The sequence below is a fragment of the Balearica regulorum genome, chromosome 3 (genome assembly GCF_011004875.1).
Source record: "Balearica regulorum gibbericeps isolate bBalReg1 chromosome 3, bBalReg1.pri, whole genome shotgun sequence".
Lineage (NCBI taxonomy): Eukaryota > Metazoa > Chordata > Aves > Gruiformes > Gruidae > Balearica > Balearica regulorum.
In genome coordinates, this window is record NC_046186.1 from 39980651 (window position 1) to 40000350 (window position 19700).

Below are 19700 nucleotides of genomic sequence, written 5' to 3' on the forward strand. Positions count from 1 at the left end.
AGGGGAGAGGCGGCCGCTTGGCCCGACCGGCGGCGGCGGGACAGGGGCCGGGCCCGGGCTCCCCACGCTCCTCGCCCTGCCGGTGCCCGGCGGCGGGCGGCGGTGCCCCCTGGTGGGCGCGGTGGGGCGGGGCCGGTGCCGTGTCCCCGCCGGCGCGGAGCGGAGCCGCCGCATCCTCCCTTCGGCTCGGCTCGGCCCGGCCCGGCCCAGCCTCCTTCCCCCCCCCCCCCCCCCCGCCCAGGGGGGCGGGAAAGGCAGCGGGCGCTGCCCGCAGCCGCGGCGGGCCCCGAAGTGGCTCCGCACGGCGCGTGTGCCCCCGCCCCGCTGCCGCCGATAAATCCCACTGCCGGGGGGCAACGCGGCACTTGGCGGCTGCCGCGCTGCGGGGAGGCGGCGGGGCCCTGCCCAGGCCCCCCTCCCCTTCCCCCCCCCCCCCCCCAAGGGGCAGCGACCCCCGCCCGGGGGGGGCAACAGGACCCGCTGCCGCCGGAGCCGAGGTGAGTGTTCGGGGCTGGGGGTGGCGGGAGGAGGGAAGGCACCGTGTGGGGTTCCTCGGGAGCCGCGGGAGCGTGCGGGGTGCCTCGGCTGGCATCTCCCGGTGCTGCCCCAAAGGGACGGGCTGCAAGGGGAAATCCTGCTCCCGGAGCGGTGGGTAGGCAGCAGGCTGCCGCTCCTGAGTTTTTCTCCGTGAGCTTGAGACGGTTCCCGTCGGCGGGCTGCGGGGCTCCCGTCCGGGGGCTGTGGTGCCGGTGGGAGTCTCGGAGCGAGAGTGGGCGGCGGGCATCCCGCCGAGCGCGGCTTCCCCGCGGTGCCCAGCGCTTCTGTGGTCCCGGTCAGCAACGGGCTCTCCCGGGCTGTCGGGGCGTCCCCGCTCACTGTTCCTGGTGCTGTGAGGTCTCCAAAGTACCTCGCCCTGTCTTGCGATGGATAGAAAGGGCAGGTCTCTGCCCTCTGCTTTCCCACACCTGGATGGGGGCTGAGTGGCAGAATGATGCACAGGGTGTGAAAACAGTTATTCTCAGCACCGCACAAGGTAGATTGTGCTCCTCACTTCACTGGATCTCCGGGAGCATGAAACACAGCTGATGGACTGTCCATCTACCTGTTAGTCTCTGTGACTCAAAATGTGCATCAAGTGGAATAGAGACCTTTCCTTGGTCACAGATTGGGAGTCCTTCAGTATGCATGTATAGAGAAAGATAGCGGGCAGAGAACACGGCTAGTTCATTTTATTGTTTATAACCAACCTTACACTCAAAGTCCATGATTTGTGTCCACACTCCCTCTAAATAATGAGCTATTAAAAGCATGGGGCATTTCATCTGTGTTTATATATTTCCTGGTGGCTGAGAATCTTATTGAAAAACTCCTGAAATTTTCAGTTTCAAAAGAACAAAGCTGGAATTGGTGTGCAGTCACACATTAAAAAAAACCCTGAGGCTCTTAGTTACAGAACACCACTAAATCTGCAACTCTGATGATACAGAAACTGCACTACTTTCCCATCGAGAAACATATAAGTAAGGCTTACACCCAGCAAAGTGCTAGTTTAATTCAAGTGAGGGCTTAGGTGCCATGAGCTTCGGTGGACTTACTCAGCAGCTGAAGGCAAGGTTGAAGGCAAACATGTGCTTCTCTGCTTTCCCAAACCAGGGTTTAAGTACTGCTGTGAGAAGCATTCAGTCGCATGAATCATGCTCATTCAAAAGTTCAGGGCAGACTGAAGCGGGGAAATCGTGGACAGAACAGTATCGCCAGCCCCCCTGCACAAGAACTAGAAAATCATCAGTGCTGTGGATTTTTCCTGTGATTTTTTTAGGAGGTCTATAAGTATGGAGCGAGCTGTTCTTGACTACATCTTGAAATGCAGATCACAACCTCGTAAGAGCCAGAAGCTCTTCATGATCGTGGGCTGGTCTCAGCCTATCTTTGTATTTCATTTGTCTCTCAAACTTTGGGACCCAGGAGAGCAGCTCTTACGTTATTTACTCAATTTAAAAAAAACAAACAAACATGGAATCTTTTATTTGGTAAAACTATGATCTGCAATTCATTTACAAGCACAGCTGTGTGGTTGTTTTAGCTGACTGCAGGGTTAAAACACAACAGAAACATAGATCATTGTCAGGCACCAGATGATTGTGTGGCACCAGAGCACCTTCTAGTATTAAAAAAAAAAAAAAAAAAAAAAAAAAAAAAAAAAGAGAATGATCTATAATTAAGCTGTCCAAAGAGTAGCATTTATTTCTAAATAGCTTGAGTCTTCTGGAAGGTACTTTTTGATTCCTTTGAAAATTAGAGAAAATGGTACTTAACTGTTCCTTGTTTTTCCTCTGCTGACAAAGTCCTGTGCATGCTAAAATTATCTGTATCCTTAGGTATCTTTCTTTTATTTTCAGGAAGCAGATAAGCAGGCCTGCCTTAAGAGCTCCACGAAAGTTAAGATGCACTTTTGCTTTTATTGTTCTTTGACACCTTCAGGAGCGTTCAGGCAGAGGCAATATTGGTTTAGCAGCTCTGAGCTTTAGCCTGTTGCTGTTGATGATGTGCCTTGAAGCTTTGTTCTTTGTGTATTTGATTTTTTTTTTTTTCTTCTGTAAAACCCACCAGCTTCACCAAGTGGAGACCTAAAGACAGTGAATGTCAGCTTTAAATCTCATGTTCCCCTGATCCTGTATGTCTGCTGAAATCCAGGTGTCCTTTGCTGGCAATAGCATGAGTATGTAGAAGGGGAACCTGCTGTTTGCACCTCTTCTGACTGAGGGGTTTGGATTTAGCAAAACCTCCCTATAAGAGTGATATGTTTAAGACATGAGAATCTCTTCTGGGACGCAAAGGGACTAGTCTTGTATATTAAAAAGAGAGAAAAAGATCTCAAAGCAAACAGTGAGAAAAGCCTTAAATCAGTTCAAAGCTATTTGAAAAGTCATTGATCAAACACTAGGGAGACACCATGATAAAGAAAAAGGTTACTGGGCCAAACACATCTCCATCTAATTATGTTAAGTCTGTCAAACTAATCCCTAGCATAACTTCACTGAAAATATAATTTTGATTCTCTTTATTAAAGTAACCAGTATATTAACACGGCCGGCACCCATTCTCCACACACTCAAGTATGTAAATACGACTTCTTATGAGCAGCATTCATAAGCTCAACAAGTTTGACCTGTGTAAAGTTAACTAACTGCCTGCCCAAGGTTTTAATTCTGCACACAGCTGGTGGAATAGCCCTTCTGAACCTTTTTACATAGCTAATTTGGTGCTCTTGACAATTCCGGCAGTAACAAATGCGGGGTCTGTGGAGGACATTGTGGTGGGAAGTTGGGCAGGTGCAGATGAGGTCAGAATTTGAATGTAGTGGAGGTGAATTGGAGATGCGATCTGAAGAAATAGTTTCAGAAAGGCCAGGTAGGAAGCATCACACTGAGCTGGGAATAATCTGCTGTGCAAATATAGGATGGGAAGCCGCTCACCTGGTTAGCACTTCCACAGAAAAAAGCAATGCTGAGGGAAAGGCAGAAATCTCCCAGGGCTGCACAAGGAGGATTGCACCCTACAAAATATGTGGAGGAATTTGGTCCTGCAGCTCACCATCAGTGACGTCTTGAATGGAGTGCTCTGCCGCTCAGGACGCAGCCACTCAGCATGTCAGCTACCCGGTGAGGGCACGGGGAAGGGCTTAAAAACGTGGTCTGAGGGGGATTAATCAGGCTCTTTAACCCGAAGAGTGAACCAAAGCAGGACATGCTAATAGCCTTCAGATCTATAAAAGTCTGCTCCAAGAGGAAAGGAGTTATCTGTTCCCCATGCAGTCAGCATGTGATCGAGCGCCGGTGCAATCACGGCACTGGACTGCCAAGAAATTTCCCATGGGGAAAGTTTCTAAAGGCTCAGTCACATTCACAGTAGCGGCTGTACCCACATCCAGGCAAGCAGATAGCCCTGAAAAAGTCACAGGGTGTTGTAAGACATCCTGGGCTTGGGTAGGACTTGGCACAGGTGCTTTTGTAACAAGGAGCTCGTATTACAAAGGGATTATTTTTCCTTAGTCCCATGGGCAGTGAAGTCATGTTGAGCAGAACTGTTTGGGGCTGTAAATTATTTAGAAACCCGAGGAGCACATTGATCAGCAACATCTAACTCCTCTGCTCACAGGGAACTACACTTTTCGTTACTGTTCCCTCACATCCAGAATGGGAACAGGGACCCAAAACGCCGAAAGTAAGGCCACCCTCTTAAAGGCGAGGCTTAGTCTCACACACGTGACTGCTGTCCGGGACTTTCTGAACGCCGCTTCCCCCTCTGTTGCCTTTGCTGGCTGGATCCTTTTGCCCAGCTGGCAGCTTCTTGGGCTGTGCAGAGTCTGCCTGGACCTGCAGGGAAAGCTCCTCCTCACCCCACTGCCAGGGCTGGGGCCCCTGTCTGCTGCCATCTCCGCTCTGGGCACTGCTCACCGCTGCCAAGGTTTCCCTCTCCGACACCTGTGAGCACCCATCGCCAGGCACCCCTATCCCCAAAGGGCCCGTGCGACTCAGGGCGCAGCCTTTCCATGCCCATCCTTGTGGGAAGACACAAACGGACATCTCTGCCGGCAGAGCAGGCAAATGAAGTATTTACGTTTGTCGTGGAAGATCACAGCAAAATCATCTTTGAGGGTCACCCATGTTCTCCGAAGGGTCTGTCTAGGATCCTAAAAATGAAAGTGGGTTTTTTATAACACCCAAACCATCATTCAGTCTCTGCAGTACTCTCAAAAAGACACAGTGGTACAAATATCAGTGGCTCACCAAATACAACTGAAAAGCTGGGCTATGGAAGCGTATCACTAATCCCCAGCATTGCTCCTCGGTTGCTACCACTGGAAACCCTCCTCCTTCACACTTCTGGCCAAACACCACGGCTTCAGCCTGGCAGGTAACAGGCTGCACTGAGACCTCCAGCATCGCCCTTGCCTGCAAGACTTCCCAGGTTTGGATGTCATGGAGAGATATCATGCTGACAGCTTCTAATTATGCTGCTAGTTGATTTACCAATTTATGCTGATTTAAGAGCCAGAAGCCACAGAAGGCCGGGAAAGATCCCTCTCCCAAACCCGCATCTCGGATGAAGTGTCACCTCTTCAGCAGAGCCTTTCGGAGGAGGGGAGTGGTGCTTACCTGGTTCCCCTGTCCCAGCCTGGGCCACCTGAGCCCTTGGCTCTTTCCCATCCCTCCAGACACCCTCTTCGTGCATTTGGGTGTTTTAGCAGTTACCTGTGCTATGACAGCCTCTCACCATTTTCCAATTTCAGTTCAGGGTCCGAACGCACTGACCAGGTCCTGATCCACCTTTTTTTATCTGTTTGGAAAGGAGACTTTGTCTAATATTTATAGCACAAGCAGCAAAAGAAAAAAGATATTTATAGAGAAAAAAAACCTACACATTCACTTACTTTCAGATTAACTTATTCCTCCCTACAAGCTAAATTAGGTTTTCTTATTGAGGTATTATTGGTTCTGATTTGCTTTTTTTTTTTGCCCTTTTTTAATCAAGCTGGCCAGGCTATCTGCTACCCTAGAGAGAAATTACTACCTGCCCTGCTGTTTCTCTCTCTTTTTTTTTTTTTTTTTTTTTTATTTTGAAATACCTATTTCAGTTACCTATTTGAATACCCATTTCAAACTAGCATAGGAACATGCAAATGAGGGCCTATGTAGCAAAAAACTCTCTTGAACTGCACTCCATGGGTTGGGTCCTGTGCTGCTTTGGTCTCTGAGCGTCTTTCCTGTAGGAGAGAAGTTTGAAGCCAAGCACATGTATTGAAAAATACCATTCAGAAAGAGATTTATGATCCTGTTTCATCAGGGATGCTCATGTGGAATTACTGCCTGCCTGAAAGCACTGACTCAGAGCTCACATGTAAATTGCCAGGATAATTCCACTATTCTGTGTTTCACAGAATTGAATGCTTTGTGCCTTGCCTCAAGTGGTTTGTTGATGAAAATCTTTCCGTTTTCTCCTAGAGAGAGTTTCATAGACAGCTGAGCTGTAACTATGCCTTCCTAACTTGCAAACATGCAATGACTGCTAGTCAAATAGGTAATATCTTCATTTTGAAATGGACAGCTTCCCATCAACACCAAGAACACTTCTGTGTTCTTGCAGTGATGCTTTTGAGTAGTAGCATTTCCCATATGTGTGAAGCTTCGCATGAGGGGAAACCCTTGAAGCTTAGCAAAATCATATCTGCTGTGTCTTAATTTCGCATCCCAAAAATTCCAAAGGTGCAAACCAAAGGTGGCTGCCCAGCAGGACCTGGTCATCAGAGTGGGTAATATAAGAGCGTGATTCACACATTCATACAGCAAATAACTTAATTTTGATCCATTTAGCAAGATACTTCATTATAGCATTGAAATAACATAACAAAGCACTTCTCAAACGGCTGAAATAAATAGGTTAGGCTCACTACTTAGCATCCAGTCTGGAAATTAAGAGGGAGGTCTGAAATGGTCACATTAGCAGACACACGTACTTTTTCTTTACTAGATGTTTTCCAATTGATTCCTCCAAACTTCTGAGGGTCAGAGCAGCATGTGCCTGCTCAGACCAGAGTGAAGTGATCCAGCTGAGTACATCCACACACCCAGCTCTCTTTGACGTGTCTGGCTGTGATAGCTGACAGCTGCTCAGGTGGTTTTCAATGCAATTCACATTTCCCTGAGCTGTGAAAGTCAAGTATCCACCTTTCTCTTTTTGCCGAGACTAATGATTTTGTACCTGTTATATTTCATAGGCTAGCACAGACTAGCCAAGCAGTCTCACAGAGCTGTAAATATTTGATAAAGCCACTTTGCACAGTGTGAGTGTGAATTCCACTCTGTAAGAGACAGCTAAAAATCAAATTATGCTGGACATTATCTTCCTGAATTAAAAGTCTAGATCATCGTTGGTTTTGTTCCCTGGACTGAAACAAAGATCTGAAAAGCCTGAATAGTTTGCCAAATTATGCATTAGGGGCTGATATGAATAGAGCACTCACCTGAGGGGTTATAATTGCTCTCTCCTGCAGTATGTGTATGAGCCTTTCTCTGGGCTGTGTGTCACACAGCGTCTGCTTGCTGAGTCTTAGCAGGGCTTTCAGGGGTATTAAAACACACAATGTTCCTCTGAAAAACTGCGATCATCTTGTCCATATTTGAATTCCTCCCACGGGTCCTTGAAAAAGCTAACCCGTCAGACACGGGGAGGAGGGGAGAGGTAGATCTCGTTAGCTATTTGAGCCTTTTGCTGTTAGGAAACCCATGGTCTCCTTCTGTGGATGTTTTCCAGTTGTGTCAGGTAATGCATGGACACGAAAGAAAAAGCCTCCCTCTGACAGAGAACAAAACAAACAAACAAAAATGGAAGAAGTAGTAGGAAATTCTTGTTTTGCTGCAAGGAATAGTAGTTATCCAAAATCATTACAATTTGTGCTTGGAGCCTGGTGTCAGAAGACCTCCGGTGGTTGGGCTGTGCTGCCTGGCTGAGCCTCCGTGGGGTCTGGGGAGTCCAAAAGGCTGCGTCCTTGGTCTGGGGGCAGCGACTATGGGCCTCATTGCTCCCACTTGTGGAGAAGTTTAGAACCAGAAATTAGGGAAATTTCTACATGCAGTTTCTCTTAGCATTATTAAAGACGTGAAACAAGCCCTGCATTTAACCTGTTGGTTGTGACCATCTCTGTCCTGAAGAGTTTGAGGCAAACACGAACTCTCTCTTCTCTTTAGTAGGCACAAAAGTGTCTGAGAGAGAGGGAGAAATCCTCCACTAACAGCAACAGTGCCAAATTTACTCCGAAATCTCCTCATATTAAATAACAATTGACACTTTTTTAATGACTACTGTAGTCCAATTGTCTCTTTGAAAAGGATAGAGTATTTAGTGTCAAAATATCAGTTTTCTGTAACTGTTATTATTTATAGGGTCTGGCTTATGATTTAACATACATACTAAGCTTCTAAAAGGAAATGCGTGCTAAAAAAAATAAAGCTTGCTTATTTTCCCAGGTATTTGATAAGAGAAGATCTATCTTCAAACACTTTGCTAAAAAAAAGCAAAAGAGGAAAATACTTACAGTGTCTCATACAGGAGGAAAAACCATATCATAAAGAACACCACTTCAGCCATACACAAGAGGTTTATGCACAGCTGGCTTTGAGGCAAGTTGGAAATGTGGGTGGGCAATAGATAGGCATACTGGGATTTACTGGTGGAGGTATTTGCAACTTTTTTAGCTAGCTGTCAAAAAGCACCTCATGGGTGTTTGGAAACTTGTAATTGTGCCATTTCTGTTAACTGTTCCTGTTAATAAGAGCTAGCAGAGAACCCTGCCCAAGGTTGCTGAAGAGCAGCCAAAAGAACAAGTGCAGAAACGAGGTGAGAAAGTCCAAGCCAAGCCTGAGGGACAGCCAAGCTCAGGAACGGAGATGAGCTTGAGGCTCATGTGAAGGTACTGCTTTGCATTACCAGGGCAAGTCCAAGTACCAGGTCCTGGGGAGAAGTAAGGACTTTGCCCAGTCACAGCAGCATATTGGAAGAAAAAATTCATGCCAATTTTCCTGAGTCCCTGCTATCTATACAAATTCACTGCGTGTACTTTTGGGTTTTGTCTGCATCCCTTAGGCACTGTTGATGCCCACTGGAGACAATAGGTATCGGGGAACTGCTGCGAACATAAATGAATTATTAATATATAATCAAATAGGGGAGAAAATATTATTCACATCTTATTAAAGAGTTCAGCTTTTCATAAGCCAAATTTCTTTATTTTCTGGTTGCTGAGGGAGTTTTCTAAGGGGTGCGTTACTAATGCTATTATCCTTGTTCCTTTATAGTTTGGGGAATTCAGCAAATGTGAACAGAGCTAACTGCAAGCTCTTTCCCAACCTATTCAGATGTGAAGGAGTTTTTGCATACTCTGTATATGATCTAGGCTGTGTCACACTGAATGACCCTGTAGCTTTCGCTCATGGAAAGGGTGCTCTGGCGATCATTACCATCTTCTGCCCACAGTCAACACTGCTCTGTGAGGCTTGTCACTAAGGCGGCAAGTGTCTCATTGCTCCCCACAGCTGTATCCTCCCAGACTGTCCCTTGCCAATGCATCTGCCTGGGCATCAGAGGAAGATTGAAAAAACCCAGGGATTGCAAGGATGGTTCTTGAGCAGCCAGAGCCAGAAGATGGGGAGAAAACTGAGAGTTTGCACTCTTGACTAAAGCAACTTCCCGAAAGTGAATAACATGGAGTTGCATCGTCCTCCCGTGCTTTATAGCAGTCTGTTATAAACCACCCAACCAGGATGAAGAGGCAGATGGAATGTTCTATAAGCAGCTAGCCCTTGTTCTCGTGGGGGACTTCAACTTACCAGATGTCTGCTGGAAATACAATACAGCAGAAAGGAAACAGTCTAGGACTGTTCCTGGACTGTGTGGAAGATAACTTCCTGACACAGCTGGGGAGTGAGCCAACTAGGGAAGGCGCCCCACTGGACCTGTTGTTTGCGAACAGAGAAGGACTTGTGGGTGATGTGATGGTTGGAGGCCATCTTGGGCATAGCAGTCACAAAATGGTAGAGTTTTTGATTCTTGGAGAAGTAAGGGGGGGGGGTCAGGAGAACTGCTGCCTTGGACTTCTGGAGAGTAGAATTTGGCCTGTTTAGGAGCCTGGTTGACAGAGTCCCTTGGGAGGCAATCCTGAAGTGCAAAGGAGTCCAGGAAGGCTGGACACTCTTCAAGAAGGAAATCTTAAAGCTGCAGGAGCAGCCTGTCCCCATGTGCCAAAAGAGAGCTTTGTCTGGAACTCAGGAAAAAAAGGAGAGTTTATGACCTTTGGAAAAAGGGTCAGGCAACTCAGGAGGGCTACAAGGATGTTGTGAGGCTATGCAGGGACAACATTTGAAGGGTCAAAGCCCAACTAGGGATTAATCTGGCTACAGCCATAAAAGACAATAAAAATGTTCCTATAAATACATCAACAACAAAAAGGAGAGCAAAGGAGAATCTCCATCCTCTGTTGGATAAGGGGGAAAACATACTGACAAAGGATGAGGAAAAGGATGAGGTACTTAATGCCTTCTTTGCCTCAGTCTTTAATAGTAAAACCAGTTGTTCTCAGGATACTCAGCCCCCTGAGCTTGAAGACAGGGACGGGGAGTGGAAGGAAGCCCCCATAATCCAAGGGGAAATGGTTAGTGACCTGCTACACCACTTAGACACACACAAGTCTATGGGGCAAGATGAGATCCACCCAAGAGTAGTGAGGGAGATGGCAGAAGTGCTCACCAAGCCACTTTCCGTCATTTACCATCAGTCCTGGATAAGCGGGGAGGTCCCAGTTGACTGCAGGTTAGCAAATGTGACGCACATCCACAAGAAGGGCTGGAAGAAAGATCCAGGGAACTACAGGGCTGCCAGTCTGGCCTCAGTGCTGGGGAAGGTTATGGAGCAGATCATCTTGAGTGCCATCACGCAGCATGTACAGGACAACCAGGTTATCAGGCTCACTCAGCATGGTTTCATGAAAGGCAAGTCCTGCTTGACTAACTTGATCTCCTTCTATGACAAGGTGATTCCCTTAATGGATAAGGAAAAGGCTGTGGATGTTGTCTATCTAGACTTTAGTAAAGACTTTGGCACAGTTTCCCGCAGTGTTCTCCTGGAGAAACTGGGTGCTCATGGCTTGGATGAGCGTACGCTTCACTGGGCAAAAAAACTAGCTGGATGGCCAGGTCCAAAGAGTTGTGGTGAATGGAGTTAAATCCAGTTGGCGGCTGGTCACAAGTGGTGTTTCTCAGGGCTCAGGGTTGGGGCCAGTTCTCTTTAATACCTTTATCAATGGTCTGGACGAGGGGATCGAGTGCACCCTCAGTTTGCAGACAACACCAAGTTGTGTGAGAGTGTTGATCTGCTTGAGGGTAGGAAGGATCTGCAGAGGGATCTGTACAGGCTGGATCGATGGGCCAAGGCCAATTGTATGAGGTTCAACAAGGCTCAGTGCCAGGTCCTGCACTTGGGTCACAACAGCCCCTTGCAATGTTACTGGCTTGGAGAAGAGTGGCTGGAAAGCTGCCCAGAGGAAAAGGACCTGGGGGTGTTGGTCAACAGCTGGCTGAATATGAGCCAGTAGTAAGCCCAGGTGCCCAGGCTTGTATCAGAAATAGTGTGGCCAGCAGGACTAGGGAAGTGATTGTCCCCCTGTACTTGGCACTGGTGTGTTCAGTTTTGGGCCCCTCACTACAAGAAAGACATTGAGGTGCTGGAGTGTGTCCAGAGAAGGGCAATGAAGCTGGTGAAAAGTCTAGAGCACAAGTCTTATGAGGAGTGGCTGAGGGAACTGGGATTGTTTAGCCTGGAGAAAAGGAGGCTGAGGGGAGACCTTATTGTTCTCTACAACTTCCTGAAAGGGAGTTGTACTGAGGTGAGTGTCAATCTCTTCTCTCAAATAACATGCGATAGGACAAGATGAAATGGCCTCAAGTTGCACCAGGGGAGGTTTAGATTGGATGTTAGGAAAAATTTCTTCACCAAAAGGGTTATCAAGCATTGGAACAGGCTGCCCAGGGAAGTGGTTGAGTCACCATCCCTGGAGGTATTTAAAAGACGTGTAGATGTGGTGCTTAGGTTTAGTGGTGGACTTGGCAGTGCTAGGTTAATGGCTGGACTTGATCTTAAAGGTCTTTTCCAACCTAAATGATTCTATAATTCTACGAGCACCCCAGGCTGTGACCAGCTCCTGTGCCACCGACCAGCACGGGTACTGGGAGCTCATGGTTCTCCCTGCTGTGCAGCTGTGCCTTGGGACCTCTGGGTCCTCCAGCTGCAAGGCAGCGTGTAGCACAACAGCAAAGAGCAAGTAGAGCTGTTACCATCCAGTCTTCAGAGGTTGAACTTCAAATGTAAAATGTAAAAGTAGGTTAAAAATGTGGAGGCTAGCATTTATCTCATCTCTTGATTTAATTTTTACAGTGCAGCTTCATTTGATGTTCTTGTTTTTGTTTGATAGTGTATAGCACATTCTAATCAACTATTTAATAAGACATTTCCATAAGGTTAAGAGCCATGGTAAAATAGTCCTTATTTATTGCTAGATTTATACCTGAGAAGCTTGCAGGCAGCACAGTGTGAGCTGTGTGGTGATTTTAATGTGAGGGTGGCATCTTCATGGATAAAATTTCCATTATTTCATAACCAAGCTATTGTTTTCTAACCAGGCATACAGTGCGCATTATTCAAGAGGGGGAAAAAGGTGTTATAGTTATTTCAAAAATTATACTTTAAGTGCATGTAATATCTCTCTTTTCTCTATATTTAATTCATTATACTGTTAATACCATAGTCTATTTTCAGAAAAATATGTTTTCTCCCTGGAACTGGTTAATAAAATTGTTTATTAAATGTTATCTTCAGCAGGCAAAGCATGGAAGTAATTTTATTTTGGCTACTTTTAAGCATAATGCTTTTACATTGTTGATTCAACAACAAATATCTTAATGGACCTTTTAATGTAACAACCTTCAAATAATTTTACTATCTAGTACAGTAGTACCAATGCTGATCTAATTTTGAGCCATATTAGATAGAATACTTTAAGCTGTTCCATGAGGTAAAAAAAAAATCCTGTGCATGTGGTTCAAACTGTGTGCAGTACAAGGCTGAGCAATACTGCGTGATCTTGAAAATTATTCTGAAAATCAATCAGTCTGAATTCTCACTTGTGCTAGAATGTTTTTTGGCAAATAGAGGAGAAAAAAACCAGTGGATGTTATGGAGTCAAAAAGAGCTTGAAATGCCCATTGCATGTAAAAGTAGACCTTGGACAGTGAAGCCAGATGATGGTAAGAAAATCATCAAGCTATGCCTGCTTATCAGCACCACATCCTGGCCATCTGCCTATGCCTACCATGATGGAGTTAAATTGCCAACAATTTCTTGATGGTTCCTTGCATTTCTGCACTGAAGCATCAACACACAGAGATCTAGATAGTCATTGTTTCTTGTTGAACCAACATTGTCTTCAGGTATGTCCCTGGACAACTGACTACTCGTGGATCTCTGAAATGATGTCCTTTGGTCCCTCGAAATTTGTATTCAATTTCTATTACATGCCTGTCAGGTATGCTACAAAATGGCATCCCAAATTGCTGATTTGTGACAGCTCATTTAGGCATAAATTTCCCTTGAAGCCACTTCCAGGGTACTTTCGATCCTTCCTTACCAATTTGGGCAGATATGGTGACGTGGTTGCCTACTTCCAGTCACACTCCAGTGTTAATCTTCTTGTGCCCATGTTTGTCCCCAGGTGCATTATCCTTTGCACTGAATTCACAAGTGGGTGTGGATGTAGCCAGCACCTTTGGAAAGAAATAGAGCACCTCTGATCATGTAGAGATCTCTACATCTTCACCCGTAGACTTCTTCTCCAAATCAACGTCATCCAGGCAAATACAAATGCTTCCTGTGACACCAAGAAGCTTGCATTTTCCTGACATTTCATGTGCCAAACATAGCCTAGCTGAAGAGAAAGCCTTGTCTTCTGGTGCTGATAGGGATCAGATATGAGCTCTGTTCTCCTAACAGCACATCATCTCCTGCGGTCCCTTCCAGCATGGAGTTTCCAATGGGATTTGGCTCCTGCCTTTTTACAGCATCACGTAAGTGGCATCTTCATGCTCTTCAAGGAGACTCCCAAAGCTCCTACTTTATTGTGAAGAACAACAAAATGTTGTTTCATATCCCTCCTCCCAGCAATTAAACTTATTTCCTCTTTGCCAATGTTAAATAGTCTGACAAAGTTCTTGCAGAGTCGAATGTTGTCTGAAAGGTGTTCATTGAGATTCTCTCTCTTTCTTTGCAACATAATCAGGGAGGACACACACCACCATAAAGCAGCACTCAAGAGCAGAGTAAACACTGAGTAAGGGAAGATCGCTGGAACGCTGCGGAGCTACTGTAGTTTTGTAGATGTTGTGCTAATCCCCTTCATTTCCAGCTCATGCTTTCTCTTGAAACACAAGATGATGCTTTCTCTTGATGCTCTCTCTCAAACAACCTGAGCACTTACTTTTCTTGGAGCTTCAGAGCTAACAGACTAAGATGCTCAAGGGAGGTAGCTAACTGCTTTCTTTCAGTCTGGGAGCCAGGACCAAATAGAAACCTCTAGAGAGGCAGTACAAAAGCTGGAGGGAGAGCACATTCCCCCCGTCATGAGCTAATGACAGCAAGAAAGAAGAGGAGAAAAATTTCCCACTAGCAAGCAGAGCCAGCCTCCCTCTGAGCCTCCATTTTTAGCCCTATGCATGTCCCCGCTGCCCCATGCAAGAGCATGGGGGTAGGAACCCTCACTCCCCATCCCAGCAGTGCACGGCTAAATCAGCACCCACCATGAGACACCCTGCTCCCTGGATGTTTGCTTTCTTCTAGCTGCACTCTTCTTAAAAATGAATGCTAAAAGACTATCCGGAATGTTTTGACATGTTTTTCTGTTTTAAGGACATCAAATTGAGTTACTGTAAGTTCTGGTGTGGCTGGTTTTGCTATTATTTCCCTCAATTCCCAGCAGAAATTAAGCAGAGGAGCTGGGATTCAGTTGTTTGAGATTAATGGGATTGCTCAGGTATCGAAGCAGTGACAAAATGGAAAGTTCTTCCTAGCAGAAAAAGTAATTAGTCTCTTTCAGATCTTCCGTTTGACACTAGCGTTAGCATCAATTATTCTCTGTTGGGAATATTACATCTTAACAAAGTTCACTGTAATATCATCCTTTCTCTGTAGTAATCGGAAGAGAGAAGCCCTCTTCAAATCATTGTCTTGCTACCTTGAGATTTTTAACATTTAAGCCTGCCACTTACCAGCTCATACCTTGCATTGACTTTAGCACCTGAACAATTCCAGTACTCTTAATTGTCTGGAAATAAATTCTTTTTTTGCTTTTTTGCTTCCCCCTCTCCCCCCGCTTTTTTTTGGCAAGAATCTGCAGAGAAAATCAACAGTGTTTCCAGGCTAAAAGGTATTGTTACAAGTGGAGTTAAAATCCTTAGGGTGGAGAAAACATGTCAAAATAATCTGGCAAAGCTGTGAGACTGGGTCTCAGGGAAAAAGGATGCTTCCGCTGTGTTGGTTACAGCTTAATCAGGAAACTGTGTCAGCTCTGGGCCTCAGCTCCTGCTCCTGCAGGTCACAGCAATTCTTCTGAGCAGAGCACGCCATCCGCGGCTGTTTCCAAAGGTGTAAAGCCGTCAAACTCCAAACTCCTCAGGTGCAAAATACGCTGTATTTTTAAGAGCGGTGCTGCTGTCCTAGTGCACGCTTCTTTCTAGTTTAATAAAGTCTGGTGCAGTCTATACTGTTTGATTTTCTCAGGCCAAGGAGATCCTTCCTCCATGCCACCATTTGTAGTACAACCTCACAGCCAGTTGCCTTGTGCAGAAGGCACACCTTTACTTAGTCTCTAACCCTGGTGCTCCCTCTTCCATTTCACCAACTATAATCCAAAAATCCTGTCTCCAATTTAACATCATGTGTTTGAGACTGTTGAAACATGGTTAAGGAGATTTAGATGCACAGCTGTGTGACTAAATCCCCGGGATAGGTTTGATAATCAGTCTTTGTGCACAGCTCCGAGTTATTTTGAATAGAGGACTGCTGAAAATAACCAGAAAAAAAAAAAAAAAAATTGTAAGTGACCTCTTTTCCTGCGCCTCCACATTCGGACACTGTGGGTAAACGCCTCTGAATAAAGCTGTTCTAAATTAAATAAATCACTGGCTTTGGTGGCTATAATATGAGGCTGGCCATAAAAGCTATTTAAAATCCCATCAAGAAGTTGAAGTCCTAATCCAGAACACAACAGGACTGGCGTGCACTGCCGCCAGCACACCTGGCCACGATAGTTGTCTCACAGACCACTGTACCCTGATGTGGCCCCTTTCTGCCCACCTGGACTGGTTGTTCAGACGTCCAGGGCAGATCGCCAGCTCCTTGCTCAAGCAGCACCTTGGGAGGCTGTGGGATAAAATTAAATCACTGTCGGGACATGGAGATAAAGTGTAGTAAGGGCATGACTGCCATAGCTGGACAGTATCCAGCTTCAGCCTGCAGGACCTAGAGAAGGGTTACGAAGTCAGGCATTTTTGAAGGACTCGCAAAAGCCATTGGGTTCAGCAGGGAAGCTGTGCTGCCTCTGCAAAAGCAAAGAGCTCCTGTGGAGACGTTTGTTACCAGCTGCTAGTATACAGCCAGCCCAATTGTCACAGGGCCTTAGCTGGAAATGAAAAGGCATGTATGAAGCCAGTTGTGCTGAATACTTTAACGTGATTATTTGAAGCATTTGTAATAACTGTATTGTAACCCTCATTTTCATTGATGTGGTTGTTTTTGCAAATTGTTAACAATTACAGGTCACCTTTGAGATGGAAGCATCTTAGCATTTGTTGTAAAAGCTTTTTAACAGTTTTTCGTGTCTTATTTACTCTGTCACCAGATCATTTCATGTGCTAATGCACCGGGAATGTCAAACTGTGCTGATAATAGCAGAGTTTTCCTTCTACTCCTTTTTATTCCTGTGCAAATATAACTAAGGCAAGAAGTGCCTTAGGGGTGTCTGATCACTTGCATTAAATTAGCTCCCTTTTTGTCTCCTAAGGCAAACACACCCAGAACTGCAAGGTCTCTGGGAAAGAGCCATGGCTTCTATCTGTTAGGGCAGCACCTCGCACGCTTGGCCCACGGCTTGGCCTCTGAGCCCACACCCGTGCTGGCCCCATGCAGGCACCTGTTGAAGGTAATTCACTGGGAGCTAAATATGTGTGTAATTTTCAGCAAGGAAACAGCCCCAGCAATTGCCTCTGGAAGTACTGTCATATTTCATTGTGCTTAAGACTTTCTGAATTTAGGCTTACATTGCAGCAGACTCCAACAAACGAGGACTCTTGGGAAAATTGGGGTTTGGGGATTTGAGACTTTGGGAATGATTCTTCCAAAATTTGGGGAAAAATGGGAATCTTTCCACTAGCTGCCAAGAGCTTTGTATTAGGCCTGTGAAAGAAGGTATGGAGTGATATCAGAGGACATGTGTCTGCATGTCTGTGAACTGGAGCCAGTGTAATAACAAACCTTCCGCGTAGCACCGGGAAGAGTATAAAGAGGCACACTGAAGGTATCCAGGGTACAGGGGAGGACAACCTTTGGATAGAACTATATCTTAAGAGTAAATTTTGCAATTTGCTAATCTTTCTCTAAAACGCCACAAGGAACTCACAGTATTCAGCGGGGCTCTGGCTGGGCCTGAGGCACCCAAAGGATAACTTCATCCATCTGCTGAAGGCTGCAGTGTGTCAGAGACCAGGCACTCTGACAAAGGGTGACTTGATCCCACACTATCTAACAAGCAATCATTTGAGTTGCTCTTACCATACAGATGGAGTAATTTAGGCAGCGACCCATGCATGCTGATGATCCCTGCAAACCAGACTCGTTTTGATTAAGTAGCCAAGAGTGGTTTCAGATGCCTGATAAAAGATCTTTTCAGATAAGGAGCTTACCGTGACTTGGCCAAACCACTCCATCACTACTACATCATATAATTTGATAAATATAATTTGAGGCATATAATTTGACACTGTGTAATCCATCAGAGTTCATCTATCTCAACTAAAAATGACCTTGTACGTGAATATATGAAACTCTAATGCTGTCCCATTTTCTAGGTCCACTGTTCCCATAAATTAAATGTGTTCAGTAGAAGACTGAGAATATATAAGTGCAAGGAATCATCTTTCTGCCCTTTTAGACTGACAAAAAAATTGTAGCAGACTACAACTTAAAAGTAGTCATAACTTGTGAGTCACAAAAGACCCTAGAGTGAACACAATTAGAAAAAGATAATTAATGGTATATTGTCTATGGATGTCGGAACTGCAGGCAGGCACTGAAATGTCAATAACTTGAAGTAAGAGTGGCTGCTGTTGTTGCTCAATTTTTTTAAAGACTACTCCAACATCCTGTGCAAAATAATTTCAACAGCTTCCAGCTCTGAGGAAATACGTAGACAAAATTTACTGTTATAAACATATATTCAAGAGGAGGACAGAGTAATGCTCTGTGCTAATCACTCTTAGCATATTGTTGAATTGTCAGTGTCAGTGTATGATGTACATATTGTCTGAAAAAACATTGTTTTCTTGTTATTGTTTACATGGCTTTTTTTACACTAGTTTCACCATTTTAGCAGAATATCAGATACAGTTGTCTTACATCGGGTTCAGTGGAAATATGGACTGGAATAACCAGTCAATGTAATAATGCTGCACAGCGGTGCAGGGATGAAGATATGACAAGCCGTAGTAAGATCAGTAGTATAGCAGCATCATTAACCTCTTTCTTTTTTCCTGCACTAAATTTTCCACAGACAAGAGCATTAGTAATTTTAACTTTGATTGAGAACTGCTATTATCCACTCACAGCATGTGGGAGCAAACAGGCACTTGGATAAATCACAAAAAAAGAAAACCACTTAGCATGCTGCTTTCCTCAATAACACCTTTTTCTGAAGGTACAAGGCCGAGCGCTGTAGGGAGAGTGTGTGTGAAGAGAAAAGCAAGGCTGCAACAGCCCACTGAAGCATGGTCAAGGTCAGCCCCTCTCACAGAAGACCAAGAGGTCACATTTGACTTAGAAGGTATTCTGATACGTTTAAAAAATTTAAGTAATTAAATAATTCAGTGACTGAAACCCATCAGGATTCTAATGCAGTGTTAATGGGGTCTTTCAGGAATCTCAAAGAACAGCTTCATGAGTGACATAACTGGAGCCATTAGCAAGCTCATCCAAGAGTAATCATCCATCAAAGGTGAGTGCCTGCACATCCTCATTGCAGAGGAGTGTGAGGAGCAGCAAAAACATTCCTGCTTGCAGCCGCTGCAGTGGGACACATACGAATAACCTCTGAATTGCCTCATTTTCCTCCTGCAGCCGCTCAGCCCAGGGGTGTTTTTGCCACTGTTCAGCAATGGATGAAGTGGACAGTGACTCCATCAGCGTGAGTATGCGGGAAGTGACCTTCTCCATAGCCAGCGCTGCTCCAGCAGATCACTAGATGAGAAGTAAATCAAACTAATTTGAAACATGGAGTACTTCTCATATGGTCATGGAGAGGAGGACTTGCTGAACAGTCTACATGAAACCTCAACACTGTTTTGGATTGGTGTTTCCTACCAAGTGCTCCAGCAGTGCCAACATGACAAAAACCAACTAGGATTAAGGGTTCCAGCTGCTCCTCTGACATTGCTGAACAGCCTCCAGAATAAATTTCCAGCTCCTACTAACTCGTACTGGATGTATCTTCTATGCCAAGGCTTCTGGAAAGGACCTGAACTGGAGAAGGTTTGGCACTTCATCTGTGCTGTGTAGAATCCAGCAATAAATTATTCCAATATGAAGGTCTAATACAGTTAATAGAGCATATAAAACTGTCTACTGTGTTTCATCATATTTAATTTGCTGCAGCAACCTGCAGCCATCCAAGCTGTTTCAGCCTCTCTTTTACAACTGTCCAGTGCCCTGAGAGATGCTCTCCCAGCTGAGGAGCCCCTGCGTCACCAGCGCCTCTGCGTGCCATGTCTCCAGAGCATTTAGCTGCTGCTCACCCTCCAGTGTGGTCCCAAGTGAAGCAGCTCCTTCACCAC

General features: G+C 45.4%; 1 long non-coding RNA gene across 1 annotated transcript; it reads left to right on the forward strand.

Moving 5' to 3' along the window:
* The first annotated feature begins 425 nt into the window (after positions 1–425).
* Positions 426–19422, forward strand: LOC142600958 (uncharacterized). The gene is made up of 4 exons (XR_012834463.1): positions 426–497; positions 18569–18694; positions 18788–18865; positions 18988–19422. It is a non-coding gene; the product is annotated as an uncharacterized LOC142600958 (long non-coding RNA).
* Positions 19423–19700: the final 278 nt, after the last annotated feature.